The sequence below is a fragment of the Rattus norvegicus genome, chromosome 6, assembly GCF_036323735.1.
Source record: "Rattus norvegicus strain BN/NHsdMcwi chromosome 6, GRCr8, whole genome shotgun sequence".
Lineage (NCBI taxonomy): Eukaryota > Metazoa > Chordata > Mammalia > Rodentia > Muridae > Rattus > Rattus norvegicus.
The window spans coordinates 32,274,616-32,293,316 of NC_086024.1; the positions used below are offsets into that span (position 1 = coordinate 32,274,616).

The 18,701-nt window shown below is 46.2% G+C and overlaps 1 protein-coding gene across 17 annotated transcripts in view; it reads left to right on the forward strand.

Moving 5' to 3' along the window:
• Positions 1–11,406: 11,406 nt before the first annotated feature.
• The window catches only part of Dtnb (dystrobrevin, beta), a 196,986-nt gene continuing 189,691 nt past the window's right edge, over positions 11,407–18,701 (forward strand). For 8 of the 17 annotated variants that reach the window (XR_010052106.1, XR_010052109.1, XR_010052107.1 and 5 more), the window contains exon 1: positions 11,416–11,546. The gene's annotated coding sequence lies outside the window, so the exon portion shown is untranslated. Of the gene's footprint in view, positions 11,547–11,866; positions 12,152–18,701 lie in introns of those variants that run through there. The other 9 variants (XR_010052110.1, XR_010052111.1, XR_010052112.1 and 6 more) reach the window with 3 other exon arrangements.

An 18,701-nucleotide genomic window follows, 5' to 3' on the forward strand; every position in this document is an offset into this window, starting at 1 on the left:
TCACGGAGCCTGTGGAAAGCGGCAATGACTGAGCATTTCAGCCTCTACCTTCAGCCTCTAAGAGATCTGAGCAAAGGAGGCTTCCAGTCCAGCCTCAAACTTAATTTCCACTCTGAAGCCATGTCTCTTTGTCGGTCCTCTTTGGTGTTGGAAAGCCTAGAAATCTGAAAACATCGTTTTTTGCAGCCAGGTCCCTCTCAAACACTGAATGTGTCTTCTAAATCCAGTTTGCAAGCTAAACAGCTCCTCCTTCCTTTACAGATAAAGCTGCTAAAAAGACCATTCACACCATTAACACCCCACCTGGAAATTTCCTTAGCGGCAGTCACTGGTTCATTGGGTATGAGTGCGTCCTCTACAGTACCACACGTGACAGTTTCGCAGCACAGATTCCCCATCCTTACTGCGTAATGCAGACCTAGCCACAGCCTCAGGGAGCTGTTTCCTACTGGCTCTCCTGTCTGCAGTCACAGCCTCCTTCCTACCCTGCAGCCTCCCTCTGCCGGGCAGCCCAAAGTGCTCCCTCCTTTCAGGCACGGGGGTTTAGCTGTAAAGCAAAATTAACAACAATAACTAATAATAAATTAGAGAAATTATAATAATTCACAATTATGAAAGTTATGTGAACATGCTCTCTCTCTCTGTGTGTCTCTCTCTGTCTCTCTGTCTCTCTCTCTCTCTCTCCCACAGGATAAGGTGCACACGATGGGTATGCTGGACAAATAGATGATTTGAGTCCCTGCTGGGAAGTAGTAAGATGGCAGCTGATTCCGTTATGCTATTTAGAAGAACAGTTTAAAATGTAAGAATTAGGGGCTGGAGAGATGGCCCTGTGGTTAAGAGCATGTACTGCTCTTGTAGACTAGATGGCTTGCAACCACCTGTAACTTCAATTCCAGTGGATTTGATTGTCGTGGTGATTTTTCAACTGCACTGCTTTGAGCTTCCGGGGAGTCGCAGATGTGCTCTCAACCACGAGCTGTCATGGGTCTGAGAATGGAAAACTCTCGCTCACAGGCACACATGCATGCGCGCACGCACGCACGCACACCACTTAATCTTAAGCTGCCTTGGCTAACTCAGTGACTAGGCACTGTTAAACAAGGACCTTCAGTATCAGTACATGCAGATTCCTAATTAAATCAAAGTATCAGAAACACTCCTCTTCATCCAATGGCCTCTGTGGGTACCTGCATGCATGTACACACACCCATATACAGACATATTCATTATTAAATAATAAAACAAATCTTTAAAGTCTAAGAACTTTTTTCTCCTGTAGAATTCCATTCACTTTGGGACCTCAGGTGACTGTGGGTAGCAGAAAGCCTGGGTTGCAAGACCCAGATAAGGGACAATGTCAGCTAGGTCAGAATGTGCAAGATTGTCTCCTTCAAGGATCTGGTAATGGAAGCTGACCTGAGTGTACCTCAGGTTCTTCCCACAGACCTCTCATCCTCCCTTCAGCTAAACTAGCTTTTCCTTCCTTCCTTCCTTCCTTCCTTCCTTTCTTTCTTCCTTCCTTTCTTTCTTCTCTTTTTTTTAAGACAGCATTTATTTCTCTGTGTAGCCGTCATTGTCCTCCAACTTGATCTGCACATCAGGCTGCCCTTGAACTCCAATATCTGCCTGCCTTTGCCTCCCAAGGGCTAGGACTACAGCCATGCACCACTACCACCAGGCTAGTCCGGCTTTCTTACACAGTTGCCATAGGTGTCCTGAATTTGAGGAACTTGCAACCTAGTTGAGGAATCAAGGGACATGTGTGAACCAACTGCAAACACTAACCCAGGGTGACAGTTGATCTTCACGGTCAGCTCGACGAGATTTGGAGTCACCTGGGAGATACAGTGCTGTGTGTGTCTTCACTCTTTCAAGAGTAGGCATTTTTTCCCAAAGCATTTTAGATGATTGGTGTGCAACCAAGATGTTCTAACTTGGAGATTTAACCAGAGAGGGAAGACATACCCTGAATGTTGGTCTCTTGTGGTCTGGAGTCCCAGACTGAATAAGAAGGGAAACACGAGGCACCCAGCTGAACGACAGCATCTATCTCTCTCTGTTTCTCGGGTACAGTGACTAGATACCTCATGCTCCTGCTGCCTCCCTACTGTGATGGACTGTACCCTTCTTAAATCCAGAGCCAAAAGAACCCCCTTTTGTCACAGCGTGAGGAAGTACTGAGCACACCAAGCAATCTGCTGACAGAGGCTGAAGTCGATGCCTTCGACCTGATCTCAGCAAACTGTATTTGATTTTCTTTTTGTTTGTGACATAATCTTTCTATGTAGCCCCTGGCTGCCTTGTTGGGAGCTCATGTCCACTAGGCTGGCCTCCATTTCCTGCTGGTCTTTCTGCCTCTGTTTCCTGAGTCACCATCCACTGCTTGCATCAGAGTTGGAGTCGGGCTCTGAGTGGTGTGAATGGAGACAGAGGGTGGATGGATCCTGATCTGTGGCTGTGGGGGGGCCTAAGGGATGTGGCAGGGATTAACACTGAGTACGAGGGAGAGTTAGTGAATCATGGAGGTAGAAGATGGAATGGATGAACTGGGCTGAGGAAGTGAGGGAGAAGAAGATAGATTTCATTCTTGTCAGGCCAAAGGCAGATGTGGCCAAAGGACAATCTGGACCTCCCTGGGTGAAATCTGTTTCCAGAGACTTCTGGACTGAACAGGGAAGTGGTTTCATTCTGAACACTTGAAGGAGTAGTTGGTGTGATGGGGTGGGTTCCAGCTCCCAGGAATCTCTGAGTGTTTGGGTAGCAGAGGCAGAATGGGTGGCTGAGGATGCTGGGCTGCGGGTTTCCATGTGCCACATGGTTTTGCTCGGTCCCAGCTGGAAATAAGAATAGTAACTGGTTGTCTTGCTTTTGTTTTTGTTTTTGTTTTTGTTTTTGTTTTGGTCTTGATGTTCCTGAATCTTCGTGCAAGGTAGAACATCTCAATGTGAGAAAACCCAATTTCTCTAGACCAAACAGTGGCACAGTGGCTTTAACCCATTTCAGAAGCACCTATGATGTAACGGGAGCCATCGAGACCCCAGAGCAGCCCATTTCCCCAAGAACTGGTCTCATGTGGAATTGGATTGAAGGTTGGCAGCCCAGGCCTTGAATCCTCGAGTTATGAGACTAGCATATGAGTAGCACTGTGCTTCTGGTCTGAGCTCAGAGCTGCTGCACCAACACAGGGCAGAGACCGACCCCAGCAGACCTAAGGAAATTCCTGACATGGAGGACTTGAGAAGCAGAACTGGCCAAGGAAGAAAGAGAAGAGTCAATATGGCTGCTAAAAAGCCCTTCCCTGAGAGGAAGGAAGTATGCTCCTCTTTCCTCCTCAGTGCCAGCTGGGATGTCAAAGCTAATATTTCAAAGCTGTCCAAAGCTGCCTGGAAGCATTCTGGAGTTTAGAACAGTCAGCCTCCCCTTCCCCTCAGCACCTGCCCAAGGACCCAAGTGGAGTTGCTGTTTAAGCTCATATGCCCTTAATTGGCGGAACTGAATTGTCTCTATTCTGTCTTGGTCTCCCCTGCCCTTTGCGCTATTCCTGCAGCTGGAACCTCCCCAGGTAATTAAATGTAACCAATAGAGAAACTAGACCCCTTTCCCCCCATCCTCTGTTTGCTCTGCATATTATGTCACCACTTAAACTGCAGTTAGCAGCTTAAACAAATTTGGTTCATGTAGGTGGCGCTCCAGAGTAGGTAATTTCCCAAAGCATGTTGGGTGATTGATGTCCATCCAGGTTAATAGCGAAAGCCATTCCTCTTGTGCAGATTAAGAAGCTGAGCTGGAAATGAGGTTCAGCTGCTGGTGTACTAGCATGTGTTTGCCTAGCTAGAATGACGAGGCTGTGGGCTTGAACCCCAGGACCAAATAAATTGAGTATGGCGGCCTACATCTATAATTTCCTATCTTGGGTGGTGGAGGCAGGAAGTGCAGGATTTCAATATCAGCCTCTAATATCTAGAGATTTTGATGTTAGCCTGGGATAAATGAGACCCTGTATAAACAAAAACAACAATACCCCCACCCCCACCCCACCCCCAAATAAAAACAAGAAAAAAGGAAAGTTGCTTACATCAGCTTGTCAGGGAAGGTATATCTGTAATCCATCACTCTGGAAACCTCAGAGTGGATCCTGAGTAGGATCTCAGTAGGATCCTGCGAGTTCAAGGCTAGCCATATCTATATAATGAATTCCAGGCCAAGCAAGACCTTGTCTAAGAACCCAGCTGCGCAGGGGCTAGAACTGGCTCAGTAAGCACTCAGTAAGCACTTTGTGTAGGCACAAAGCCTGAGTTTGACTCTCCAGAACCTACATAAACAGCCAGGTATGGTGGTGTGAGCCTGTCACCTTGGCAGGGCAAGGGTTAGCAGGTAGATCTCGAGGGATTGTTGGCCAGCTAGGCCCGCCAAAACAGCAGGCTTCAGGTTCAGTGAGAGACCCTGTCTCAGGAAACAAGGTACAGAGTGATTGAGAAGGCTTCCTGTGTCATCAAACCCTAGCTAGCCTCCACATGCGCGCGCGCGCGCACACACACACACACACACACACACACACACACACACACACACACACACACACACAGACACACAGACACACAGACACACAGACACACACACACACACACACACACACACACACACACACACACCTGGGTGTGGTAGTTCACATATGTAATCCCAGAATTCAGGAGGCTGAGGAGGTAAGGCCTGCCTGGGCTACATGGAAGTCTGTTTCAAAAGCAAAGCAAAATCAACCAAACGAACAAATCCAAAAAGCAAAACAAAACAACCACCACCACTAAAAAATATTGCATCAAGGGGATGAAAAAGTGGTTTAGCAGTTAAGACCACTTTCCAGAGGACCAAGGTTCAATTCCCAGCATCACATAGTGACTGACTCACAGCTGTAATTCCAGGTCAGGGCATCTGATGCCCTCTTCTGGCTTCCTTGGGCACTCATTTACATGGTGCATAGACATACATACATGAAGACAAAATACTCATATGCATAAAATAATTTAAAAGTTAAAAAGATTGCATCAACATTAACAACGTGTTAATCTTTCCAGGTGTCTGATGCTTCCTGGTAACTATTGGTAAACTAGCAAGGTGCCCAAGGCTTCCTTGGCTTCCATGGTTTGGCTTCTCAGAGTCATCTTTGGGGTGCCACTGAGCATTCTGTCCTCACCACATCTGCCCAACACATGTAATGGCAATGACAGATACCCCTGTGACCATGGCTTCCAACAATTACAATGGGGTAACCCAGTCCATCCTGACCTCAGCTCCATCCCCAAGTCTGGCTTTGTTGAACACATGGCTGCCATTCACAAGGTGAATCTGAGGAAGTTTTGTCACTGTGAGTTTGCCTCCAGTTTTCACAGACTCAGAATGCTCCTATCGTGGAGAGAGTGGGGCAAGGCCATTGTCCCTGTGCTGTCTTTCTTCCTGGTCACCCTAGACCCATCCAGAGGTCCCTAGTTTGTTTCTATCCCTTCTTCATTCCACATTCGTATAAGACTGAAAACCTGCAGACTCAATGTTTAACTTTCGGGTGTTAATGTTTTCAAATGGTTCCCGGCATGCAACAAGAACTCATTTATGTTTTCCAAGTTGCCCATGTCTTCCCTGGAGGGCCACCCCTTTCTGCTGTGTTGTGAGAGGTAGCAACTCCCTCTGCATTCTATGAACTCCTCTGCCCTGTCTTGTCTGAGCAAGCATCCTCCCTGAGCTCCCTATCCTGCCCGGCGCCCTCATGCTTTCTCCTTTTGATTACTGGCTGCTGGACCCTTTCCAGTCCCTGTCGTGCCATCAGTAAGCTGCAGAGAACAGAATGGCGCACATTATGGGGTCAATTTCCTGTCACTAGGCAGAGGTGAGCTGGCTCTGTCATTTCCGTGTTATTCTGTCTGCACATCTGAGGTGGCTTATTGTTAGGAAAGATGATCCTGGAAGCCAGACGGAGGATTTCTGACTTCAAGGACTGTTTTCCTTGAGCTCATTTTATCTTCCTCTTGCCCAAGCCAAAGCTGGCTGGCAGGTGTCTACCTCCCACACGGCTCTCTCACATCCTCTGCAGCTTTGTTCTGCCACTCTCAGCTCACTCCTACCCAACCTGGAGTCACATGACCTCGAAGACTTCGATGTGTACTTCTCCCCCCAGATCACTTACGACCTTGACAATCAAGACTTGGATGCACAGGATGCAAATCAAGCTGGTTCTAGCATCATTTTCTTTTCTTTTTCTTCTAAAGATAGAGTTTCATTGTATAACCCAACCTGACCTGGAATTTATTATACAGCCTAGGTTGACCTTGAATTCATGGTGGCTCTCCTACCTAAGCCACTGAAGGACTGAGATGACAGATGTGAGCCACCATGCCGGGCTTCTGGCATAGATATTTAGAAGTAATTTTACTACTTTCAAAAAGGTATACCGTCCGTTAAGACATTTTTGAAAATATAAACACATACAAAGAAAATTTAAGACACATAATCTTATCACCCAGAAATAACCTCTGCTAATATTTTGGTTTATGCTTGTCCAGTCTTTTACTCAGAGTCACAAAACACACATACTTCATTGGGAACAATAACCCCAATGATCATCATGTTAGCTGGTGGGGTAGCTTGCATTTGTAACCCCTGTACTGAGGAGGCAGAAGCTTGAGGTTCAGGAGTTCAAGGCTTAATAGAGCTACAGACAGTGACACCAGCTCACAATAAAACAAACAAACAAATAACAACAAAGTAATCCTCACAAAATTTGCAATGGACCAGCATTTGGGAGGCAGAGGCAGGTGGGTCTCTACAAGTTCAAGTCCAGCCTGGTCTACAGAGTGAGTTCCAGGACAGCCAAAGCTACAGAGAGAAACTCTGACTCAAAAAAAAAAAAAGCCATTTTACAAGACACGAAACAATCTTTCAAGATGATTATAACTGGGGCCTGCAGAGACAGCTGTCAGTGAAGCATGGGGGTCTGAGCTCTAGTGCATAAGTTCAGAGCTGAGCGCGAGGAGCACTTGTCATTCCAGTGCTACAAAGCCAGACGGAGATGGGTGGATCCTGGTGGCTGCTGTTGGGCTAGCTTAGCCTACTTAAGAAGCCCCAGGCCAGTGAGGGAACTTGTCTTAAACAAAACCAAGATGGACAGCTCCTGAGGTTGTCTTCTGGCCTCCACACACATGTGTAGCTGTACACAGATCTGCAATATCAAAATAATTATTTCAATTTTATATATTTATGGGCTGCCATGGGATAATCTGACATATGCATATGCAGTGGGTGGTGAACAAATCAGGATAGCTAATCTTATCTCTTTAAAACACTTTCGGGCTGGAGAGATGACTCAACAGTTAAGAGCACTGACTGCTCTTCCAGAGATCCTGAGTTCAAATCCCAGCAACCACATGGTGGTTCACAGCCATCTGTCATGGGATCTGATGCCCTCTTCTGGTGTGTCTGAAGAGAGAGTGACAGTGTACTCATACTAATGAAATAAATAAATCTAAAAAAACATTTTCAAAATCTTCAATTAGTGGAATAACTGTACATATTTATAAATGACCATTCGTATTTCAATACGTGTATGCAATATGTGATGAGAAGGTATGGTGTAGCCCAGTGTGCTGGTTATTTATTTATTTATTTATTTTGTCAACTAGACACAAGTTAAAATCATCTGGGAAGAGGAACCTCAACTGAGTAATGTTTCCTCCAGATTGACCTGCAGGCAAGTCTGTAGGAAAAGAAATTTTTTTTGATTAATGATTGATGTAGGAGGGTTGAGCCTACTGTGGGAATTAACATCCTTGGACAGATGGTCCTAAGAAATATGGCTGAGCAAGCTATGGAACAAGCAGAGTTCCTCCATGGTCTCTACTTCGGTTCCTGCCTCCGGGTTCCTGCTTCAAGCTTCTGCCCTGAAATCCCTCTGTCTCCTCAGAGGAAATCAACCCTTTCCTTTCTAAGTTGTTTTAGGTCTGATAAAAATCAGCAATGGAGAATGAAACGAGGACGTTATTGGGTGTTATAGCCAAGAGGGCTTTACAAGACCCAGGGTAAGGAGATACACCAAGAAGTTTTTAGTTTTAGCTCTTACATTTAAGACGTTGAAATCCTAACTCCCCAGTAACCCAGTATCTGTCTTTGGAGACAGGGCCTTAAAGGGTTAATTAACTTAAAATGTGGTAATTAGTGGTAGGCTCTATAAGATCAGGACACAGACAGACAGGAGGGAAAGCATCATGTGGTGATGGCCACCTACAAGCCAGAGAGGGCTGACTGTACCCAACTCTGCCAACCTTATAATCTATTTTTATCCTTTGCTGGTATTTCCTCTCCATGCATTTCTACAAAATGCTGCAGCAGGCTTGCCTGGATTTGTATATTCCTCTTAGAAGTTTGGTACCAACTATTATTGTTAACATGTCTCATGATAAAGTATTCTGCAAAGAAAAGTGTTGGAAATTGGTTCTAATGCTTTGATTCAATTGGGAATCCGCGTCTTCAACAATTGGGAATCTGCATCTTCATTTTTCTTTTTTCTTTTCTTTTTTTTCTTTTTTTTTCGGAGCTGGGGACCGAACCCAGGGCCTTGTGCTTGCTAGGCAAGCGCTCTACCGCTGAGCTAAATCCCCAACCCCAGGAAATCTGCATCTTCAAACGCTGAAGGTCCTTGTCCCCAGTTGTTTTTGATCAATTGATAAAGATGCCAGTGGCCAATGGTTGAGCAAAGGGAGACAGGGTAGGACCCTTCGAGTTGTGCAGGCTAGGATGCTGGGGGGTAGAGATGCAGAATCGCCATGGAGGGGGCCGTACAAATGGGCCTAGGAGCTGGAGGAGACAGAGCCAACCAGCCATGTGAGATTTTGGGTAAGCGGTCACTTCTCCAATTGGGCTTGGGGTAGCAGGGGAAGTTTTAGAAATACCCAGCCTTTGAGGCAGCCAAGGCATTTTAAAATTGACTGGCGCACGCATGCGCGTGTATGTGTGTTCCATTCATGAATTCAGAGTTCCTGGGTGGGTGACCCTCGGGGAGCATAAGGCAGTGTAGCACAACAAGCTCACCCCATGGAAAAGCTTCAAGATGAAACATCTTTGCTTGCACTTTTATAAGCTAAAATCCATTTAGGAGCCAGAGATATGGAAAAAGATGGGGACAAAGAGTGGATACAAGGGGTTAGGGGGAATTTGCGTGCATGTAAGCGTGTGTGCATGGGGGGTGAACTGAGTCAGATTCGTGAACAACAGGCTTTAGAGTGGAGGCATGCCACAAAGCTGAGGGACTTGTGCTAGCAAATGCCACAGAAGGGTCCAGTAATATGAGGACTCCAAAATGGATGATGGCGGTTGGGATGAAATCAGTCATTGATGTGGTCAAGAGTCACAGCCATGGCTGGACAGGCTGCCGAAGAGGTGTGTGTGGGGGGGACTTTTCAAGGGCGTTTAGGATGGAGAACACAGAGGGAGTGGTAGCTGGAGCCGAATCTTCCTCCCTAGGATAAGTAAGGTGAACGCTATAGATGACTAGGAAAACTATAGAACTATAGACTGTAGAATGCTAAAGACGACTAGGAAACAACCAGGAAAGACACTGATAATCTTGAAATATGAGGCGGAAAATGGGCGAACATGTTTGAAAGTTGTTGTGAGGATGTGAAGTGCTTCAAGAGATAAAAGGCTGTTAACACAAGTGTAAATTAGTGAGCTCTAGAGAAGTTTGTAAGAGCCCACTTCAAACTTGAGATAAGACGTGAGGCAGTGAGATAGAAGAAATAAGGTGTTTATTGATTTACCTTGACACTGGCTCATCCTGCAGCATGGCCTCACACCCAGAGTGATCCTTCTGCCTCAGCCTTCTGAGTGCTAGGAATTACAGGTGTTTGAGGCCCCGTACTGGGTTCCTATAGCTTCAGTTTCACAGTCTACCTCATTGCCAGAGTCAATGTTTTTACCCATCAGTGCCTTCCCCATAGCAGGAGCTCGATACATGGTAAGAAACTAAATGTCTCTTGACATAGTCGGAATATCCTTACATGGTTGGAGCAGTCACCACCCAGCAACCAGTGAGTCTCCTCCGACATGCAAAGCAGCCACACGATTCCTGTGTAAAAAGTAATGTATTCCCTCCCCCTCAGAAAAAAAAAGTTATCAACACAGCACTGACTGCCTTCACCATAGGAATTTAAAAATAGATTGTGAGAAGAGGAGGAAAAGGGTGTTCTAGAGGCAGCCCGACAGTGTGATCGAAGCAGGTGGCACGATCTGCTTTTCCAGAAGGTGCCAGAAAGCTTCAAAAAGCTTCCCTAAAGCACAAAGGCCTGGAGCTGCTTCCATTCACACATGCACGTTCACATACACCAAAAACCTAAGGGATATTGCTGTTGTCTTAATGTTGAGGGGAAATTTTTTGATTTTTGAGACGTTAAAAGAAGACTTCGATGTCCCTAAAGAAGGATTCTATAAAAAAATGGCAATATGAGGGGCTGGAGAGATGGCTCAGCAAAGAGCACTTGCTATGTTATCCGAGGACCTGCGTTTGATTCCCCAGCATCCATCCACACTTCACAGTTCCAGGGGATCCAAAACACTCTTCTGGCCTCCGGGGGCACTCACGGGGTGCAAACATTGCAGCCCAAACACTCATACACATAAAATAAAACATAAATGCTTTAAAAAAGGATAGATGAGTTGGTAATAAATATAGATACATAAATAAATGAAGCTTTGTCGCCCCTGCTCCCTTGTCCAAGCTGTTTAATGTCCAAATACTCCCACTTTCAGGAACTACTGAACGACTAAGCGGAAAGTAATCTGTCCCTCCTCATCCTCTCACCGCATCCGGCTGTGGCTTGCCTTTGCGCAGAGGACCGGACTCGGTCCTTCGCAAGGCTGCTCTTCTCCCTAAGTTATGCGCTCTTGGGGACCAGGGCCGTGACCCAGATCGTGTCCACCGGGCACCAGGCGCATGAGTTAGTGCTCAAACGAGCCTGCTGAGGCAATGTGGAAAGTCACTCGGGGGAGGACCCGGCGCTCGAGGCGCGGGTGAATGATTCACCGGGTATTTCTTCGCATTCCTTACGGTTCAGTCACGTCGGCGCAGCACCCAGCCGCCCGGCAGCTACCTGTGGAGTGGAAGCGCACCTCCGCCTCCACCTCCGCCTCCGCGGCCAGCGCACAGCAGAGGCCCGGAGGGGGCGCGCAAACCCGCGGGAGGGCACTCGGCCGCCTCCCCGCCCCCTCTGGCGGCGGAAGCCCCGCCCCTCCGCGCGCCCGCCCTCCGCGCGCACCCGCCCTCGCCCTCGCCCTCGCGCCCTCGCGCCGGGGGCGGGCTCGCTGCGCGTGCCGGGCGGGGAAGCGGCGCGAGCCGGCGCCAGGAACGTTCGCCGCGGGGGCGGCTCCGGGGCCTGAGTGGGCGCCGCCGCCTCAGTCGCTGCCGCTGCTTCAGCTGCCTCTGCCGAGGGGGCCGGGTCGGAGGAGGCTGCGGCCGCCGGAGAGCCACGCGACGGCCCCTCAGCTTCGGCCGGGAAGCGAGCCAGGTGGGGAGTCCGCCGGGGCTGGAGGAGCGAAAAGGAGGGCTGCGGGGTGGCGGAGCGCGCGGCCCTGGAACGGCGACCCTTGGGAGACCGCACGCCGGGCCGGAGAGGGCTCTCCGGTCACCCGGGCGCGCGGGGGGCCGCGGAGCGCAGAACCCGGCTGCGCGCGCTGCTGATGCAGCCTGAGCCGGACTTGCGGGGAGGAGGCTCAGCGTTAGGTGCTGAAGGGGGCGAAGGCGGCAGGTCCTGGCAGAGGGCAGGTGAGGTAGGCAGGCCCTGGCAGAGGGGAGGGAATTCATTCCAGATCACCTCTCAGTGTCTCCCGAGGCTCCCGGTAGACGAACCTGTCTACTCAGGTCACCTCTGATGGGCACAGTGTCCCGAGAAGAGCGAGGATGCAGCTGACGAATGCTTACTGTTAAATTCCTGTGCCAGGCCTTGGGGAATCAGGGAGACCTTTCTAGCATTCTCTGCAAGCGTTTATTGATTAGCTACGGAGCAGGAGAGAACCGCGGTCAGCGCCCGGGTCACGACTTTATCACTCTCAACCATCATTTATTTGCTGTTGAAGTGCTGACAGTCCGGCTGTGAAAGTATACACACAAAATGTAAAGTGCTCTATTTTATGTTTCTTGTTCTGTTCACTTCAGGTCTCTTTAGGATTTTCCCAGCCCTGGGAAACTGGGCCGTAAGTTGCTTGGCTTGTGGAGAAAGTAAGATACTTGAGGAAAGCTGGTGGGAGCTATTGGGAAGAGATTTGAAGGGTCTTACTGACATTTAAAAGAGAGGGGAAAGAAATTTGGAAGGAGAATCTTGCCTTCCCAACTAGAATTAAGCTCCGCGCCTGTTTTCTGCCCAGTCCTCAGGATGTGGCCTGGATCCCGAAAGCCCTACAATGGATGCCCACTGCAGGAGTGGATGGAGGGACCAGGGTTTGATACATTTGATATGAAGTAGTGTCAGTCTCTGTAGAGTTAGGGATGCTCGCTGGCTTCCTTTGGTCCTAGGATTCTCTTTTTGCCTTCTCAGGTAACCCAGGGTTTTAGACGCTAAACCAGTGGCTTAGGTGGCAGACTCCGGTGGCTTGTGGCCACTTCTTCATCCACGCGGTTCTTGTATGTTGTGCACCAGAAGCTTGTTCTTTGGGTGGCTGCTTGAAGTCAGGTTCCGGTCCTTCTCTCATTGGCCTTTTCCCCCCTCCTCTGTCGTTTGAGGAGGACTGGAGGGAGCTTTTGCCTAGAGAACACTTTATAATTTCTATCCTGCCTCTTGGATCTTGGTTCTGAGGTGAGAGAATGCTTAAGTCTCTTCAGGTCTGTAAGGGCTGGAGTTCTGTCCTCTGCCTTGCTTGGACTCTCCAGCCCCATACTGCTGCTTCCTTTCCCTGGCTTGCAATGCCTGTTGGATTACTTTGCTTGCCAAATTAAAACTTGACCTTTTATGTGTTCTCTGAGGATTTTTATCAGACTTAAGTGGAACTGCCTCTGAAGGGGTTGTGCAGGCAAGGTGGTGCTGGCAGGGTCTTTAGCTTCACTGAATTTTGCCCGGGAGACAGAATATAGTTAAAATATTAGAGTGCGCAGGATTTCCAGTTACCCTTTATTTCATGTCTTCAGATGTTAACATATCTGACCCTTAGTCTCCTTATATAAAAAATAAGAGCAATATTAATCCAAATTTGTCATTGGATATATAGAAGCCTTGAAGTATATTCATTTAGTTCATTTTAATTAGTATTTGCATTTCAGGGTACAACCATTAAGTCTCTCTTAGGTTTTGTTTTGGGGTGCCTATGTGGCTTTGCAAATTTGGGTGTCTTGTTTCGGGCACTTCTAATATTTTATTTAGATATTTAATTTACATTTATTTGAAAATAAACCCTCTACCCCCGGTTTTTGAAGCAGGGTCTTGCTGAGTAGTAACCCCAGCTATATTGGTACTCGAAATACAGTAGCCCAGGCTGTAAGTTGACTTTGAACTGTGGCTATCCTTCTGTTAGTCCTTCCTGTGAAGCACCATGGCTGGTTAAAACAAACTTTTTGTTTGTTTGGGTTAAAGATAGGGTCTCTCTCTGTCATTCTGACTTTGAACTTATGTCTATTCTCCTATCTATGTGTCCTGGGATTACAGGTGTGCACTACTGTGCCTTCTTCATGTGTAGTTTACATAGGATAAAATGGATAGACTTTGCATATTGAGTTGGGTATTTTGAAAAAATGGTACATATTGGTGGGCATGGTGGCATATGTCTTTAGATTGAAGTCCTTAGGAGGCAGAGGCAAGCTGATCACTTCAAGTCCAGCTAGGGTTACATAGGAAGACACTGTTTCAACAACAACAAAAAAAGCAAAACAAAGTAACAAAAGTCCCTCCCCCAAGAAAACAAACAAAAAAAGAAAAGACATGTGTACTTTGTAACCTATCCCAATCAAAATATATACTTTTGTATCATGAGAAAGTTAACTCCTGCTGTCTTGGGGACAACCCCTCCCTCTATTTTATTAACTTAAAATTACATAAGCATTAGAGCTGTGGTTTCTAGATGTGCTGGAGGTACGCTGCTGTTCTAGGGTGTCTTTTGCACTGGAGTCTCTCTGTGCTGGCAGCTCCTGGAGTTGCAGTAGTTTGAGCAGTTCAGAATGCATATTTGCTTGTAAATTGCTCCAAATAAAACTCCCTTGACATACCTACTCCTTTTTCTACTCCGGTTACCAGTTTGTTGTTTTCTTCCCAGGCCTTTTTCTATGCATTTTACTTTTTTTGCATGTGTATGTGGTATGGGGGAGTCTGCATATGGTATCCATGTACCATACATTGTATATGCCTGTGAAAGCCCAGAGTTGACACTGGAGGTTCTCAGTTGCTCTCTTACTTATTTATTAAGTTCAGCCTCCTCCTGAACCTGGAGCTGGCCAATTTGGCTAGTCTAGCCAGTCAGCTCGTTCTGATGACTCCTGTCTGTCTCTAGAGCGCTGGCATTGTAGGTGGCTGCTATACCTGCCTGGCTTGTATGCGGGTTCTAGAGATTTGAACTCCAATTCGTATATTTGCGTGGCAAGTGCGTTATCCACTGAGTCATTTCCAGCTCTCTTTGCATTTTACTATAGCATTCTGTCTAGGTTGCTCTGTAGACTTTTTTTTTTCATGTTGGAACACAAGACCTGCGTAGTCTTTACTGTGTGATTTCTTAATGTATGTTGCGCACTGTACTTAGTATATTTAAGCCTCTCTTATTATTGGCAGTGAATGGAAATCAAATACACCTTCTAGTCTGAGACTTTTCTTAAAAACAAAAATGTAATGTTTGTCATAAATATATGAAAACTTCTTTTCTAAGTGGCTGTGTATGCTCAGAAAAAAATTCTCAAGCTGGTGATATGACTCGGCAGGTAAAGGCACCTGTTGCTAATCCTGATGGTCTCAGTTCAATTCCCAAAACCCTTGTGTTGAAGGAAAGAACTGATTCCTGTGGTTGGCCTCTGACCTCCATCTGCTATAGCATGAGGGTACCCACACACATACACCCATACAAACAAGGGTAATAAAGGAAAAAATTGAAAATAAATATGTCTTTATGTCACGCTATGAATTATATTTCTGGTTTCTTTTACTTGGTAATATGCATTTATACCTGCTTATGGACTGATGACTTATTTCCTTTTAGTAACAAATAATATTCCAGTCAGTGGAAATACCAGTTTGTTTATTCACTCATCCAGTGAAAAGTCTTGGTAATTCTGAATAGAACTGTTGCAATCTTCTGTGTGCATGTTATTTTGTAGATACAAGTTTTTTTTTTAACCCACTTGGATAAGTTATGAGTACAACAGTAGATCAGAATATGCCAGATCAAATATATGTTTGGCTGTATATGCCAGATCAAATATATGTTTGGCTGTATATGACAGATCAAATATATGTTTGGCTGTATAGGAAACTGCCAAGCAGGCTTCTAAAGTGATTACCATTTTGCATTGGCAATAAATTTTAACATTTATATCCAAGCGCCCTGAATGTATATGTGAAATCAGTTTTGTCTTGCTGTCTATGAATTTACTCACTAAGTAAATACTCAGTTACTGCTGTCCTGACTGGCTCTTAGCATGGTTTCTCTCCATGCATTTTGAAATTTTGCCTTACAGATTCATTCTGCTTTGAGTGTCTTTTAGTTTCTTGTTTCGGTACTCACCTTTTTGCCTATTACACGTGGGATTTCAGGTGTTCAGCTGTCCTGCAGGGGTCTCAGTCTAGAATCAGGTGTAGTAGAGGGTCAAGGTTCCTGTCCTTACAAATGTATGTCCTGGTTCGATTCCTGGCCAGGAGTGTTTGCACCTAGCCCCTTTTCTCAGCCCATACCATTACTAAACTGAATTCTAGGCATTGAGTGACAGTGCATTTTAAGCTTCTTTTCAGCTCCAGTCTCATCCCTGCTCCTCAGCGCTGAGTCTGGCTTGGCTGCCTTGTATTCTCCACCCACCTTTGCTTGGAATCGTGTTCCCCTGCGATTCCCCAGTACCAGTTCTGGACTCAGAATCCAGCCAGCCTGTAGCTTTATCCTGCTCATAATCATGTCTCTTGTAGTGCTCCTGATGGAACACTGGAAGGTTTTCTTGTTTCTTAAACCTTGTCTTTTGATTTCTACTAACATTTTTTTTTTCATTGATTTGAAGCAAAGGGGTTTCAACTAGGTGTCTCCTATGCTGAATAGAGAGGTCTGAATTGAACAGACGGTCTTGCCATTGTCTTCTTATGGTTGCCTCTTCATGTACTAGAGTTGAAAAAGGGCACTAAAATTTTTTTTTCCTGAGTAGAAATACTTACATTATTTTGCTAGTAGCTGTAATCTTTTTAATTCAGTTTTTAAAAAATTTATTCACTTTACATGCTGTTCACTGTAATGCTTGCTGAAGCTTTTTGGTCAATCTCATCAATTTAAGGATGTTTCTTCTGTTTTGCTTTGTGTTTTTACTGAGTATTGAATTTTATTAATGTTGTACTTATGACATTTGTTGAAATGATTTTTCTTTTCTTTTCTTTTAGTATGGTAGAAATAGGGTAGAAATAGGTAGAAATGGGGCTGGAGAGATGGTTCGGTGGGTAAGAGAACTAGCTGCTCATCTCAAAAACCTGTAATTGATTCCCAACACTCATGGTAGCTCGTAACCATCTGTAACCCCAGAATCAGGGCATCTGGCACCCTCTTCTGGCCTCTGTGAGCCCTGGGCAAGTGAATGGTGCAGACATACATGTAGGCAAAGTAGCCATATACATAGAAATAAAAAATAAAAAATTTAAAAGTAAGAGAAATAAGATGGACCACTGTGGGTGGTAGTTAACTGAAATACATGTCTACACTTTAATTCTTTTCTTTGAACAGAGTCTCAGTTCGTAAGCACTGGCCGGCCTAGAACTCACTACGTAAGCCAGGCTGGCCTCAACTCACAGCAGTTCTGCCGCCTCAGCCATCCAAATGCTGGCATTACAGATGTTCGGTACCCTGGTCAGTTATGTCAAGTTTCTTTTATATTTTCTGAGACAAGAGTTCCATGTTTGGCTGCATACTCACTGCGTAAGCTGGGGATAGCCTTGAACTTCCGATCCTCCTGCCTCCGCCTCCTGATTGCTGGGATTATAGATTGAACCACTAAGCGTGGTTTTTGCAGTGTTGCTGTTGGAACTCAGGGCTAGTAAACATTGCAAGCATTTCCTGCATGCTGGTTCAAGCATACTGCAGTAGAGCTGCATTTCCAGCCCCTTGAATTTATGTGCACTACTGTCTATAAATTAAAACTGTGATAATCAGGTTTGTAGCTGAGTGTCACTATGGTCAGAGTGCCTGGTAACTGACATTTGTTAGGCTCACAGGTTGGGCCAAGCATCGTGCTAGACATTTCGCACGATTCGTTTGCTAGTTAGCATAGCCCCGTTAAGGTTAAGTTCAGCTCTCCCGAACTCTGTGTGGTTGTAGAGTGTGCTACTGAATGTTTTTTTTTTTTTTTTATTGGAACCCAGAGAGTGCTTTCAGATTTGTTACGAGAAGCTATCTAGGGTTTTACATTTATTTTCCCTGGCACCCCTTTGAACCTGAAAGAGAAAAGAATAAGAATTAGAGGAAGGGTATTTGAGAATTTTCCTGAAATGAGCGAGGGAGTTAGGTTTTCTTATTAAAGGTGGATTTGACTGTATTAGTCACAGTCTGAGCTTAGAAGGAAGTCTGACTGATTTTGCAGGAGAAGTCTGACTGATTTTGCAGGAGACCGTGTGTTTGCACATGGCTTTTCCGGAGTGCTTTGTGCATACCTGTGTCTCTGCTAGTGCATGTGGAGGCAAGAGGACAACCTGCGATATTGTTCCTAGGGCACCATTCACCTTGGTCTTTGAACTAGCTTCTCCTACTGACTTCAGCTGGCAGATTTGGCTTGTCTGGCCGACCTGAGAGCACTACAGAACTCCCTGTCTCTGCCTCCTCAGGCCTGAGATTATAACAGCTTGTCACTAAACCTGGTTTATTAATTTACTTATCTCTTTGCTCGTGTGTGTGTGTGTGTGTGTGTGTGTGTGTGTGTGTGTGTGTGTGTAAGCGTGTGTAAGCCAGAGACTGACTGGTGTGTGCTGTCTTCCTTGAGTTCTTCTCTGCCTTACCGTAGCCAGGTCTCTCACCTGACTCCAGAGTTTGCTGATTTAGCTAACCTAGCCAGTCAGCTTGCTCTAGGGAGCCCCATCTCATGAGTGTGGGCTGCAAGGGCCATTTCAAAATAACGTGGGTGCCGGGAATCCAAATCCCAGTCCTCACGCTGTGTGACCAGTGCTTTACACCAATGAGCTTTTCCCATCCAGCCCCCAGGATGTTTTTAAAAACACGAGTCATGAATTCAGATATTGGTACCTGTAAGGCCAGTGCTGAGCCAGCTCCTAGCCTATACCTGAGTGCTCTGATGTGACAGAGGGGCAAAGGTTAAGAAACTGACACACCAATTCAAAGGAAAGGAAGGCTCCTTTCACACTTACTGCAGTACACAGATGTGCAGGAAACATTCCCAGAGTGGCCTCTCCTGCTCCAGTCTTCGTGCTGTGGCAGGTACTCAACTTCTGCCTGCAGACCAGCTCTGTGGCACAGCGTCTTTCTAGGGGAGAACAGACAGGAGGATTCTTGCTGCC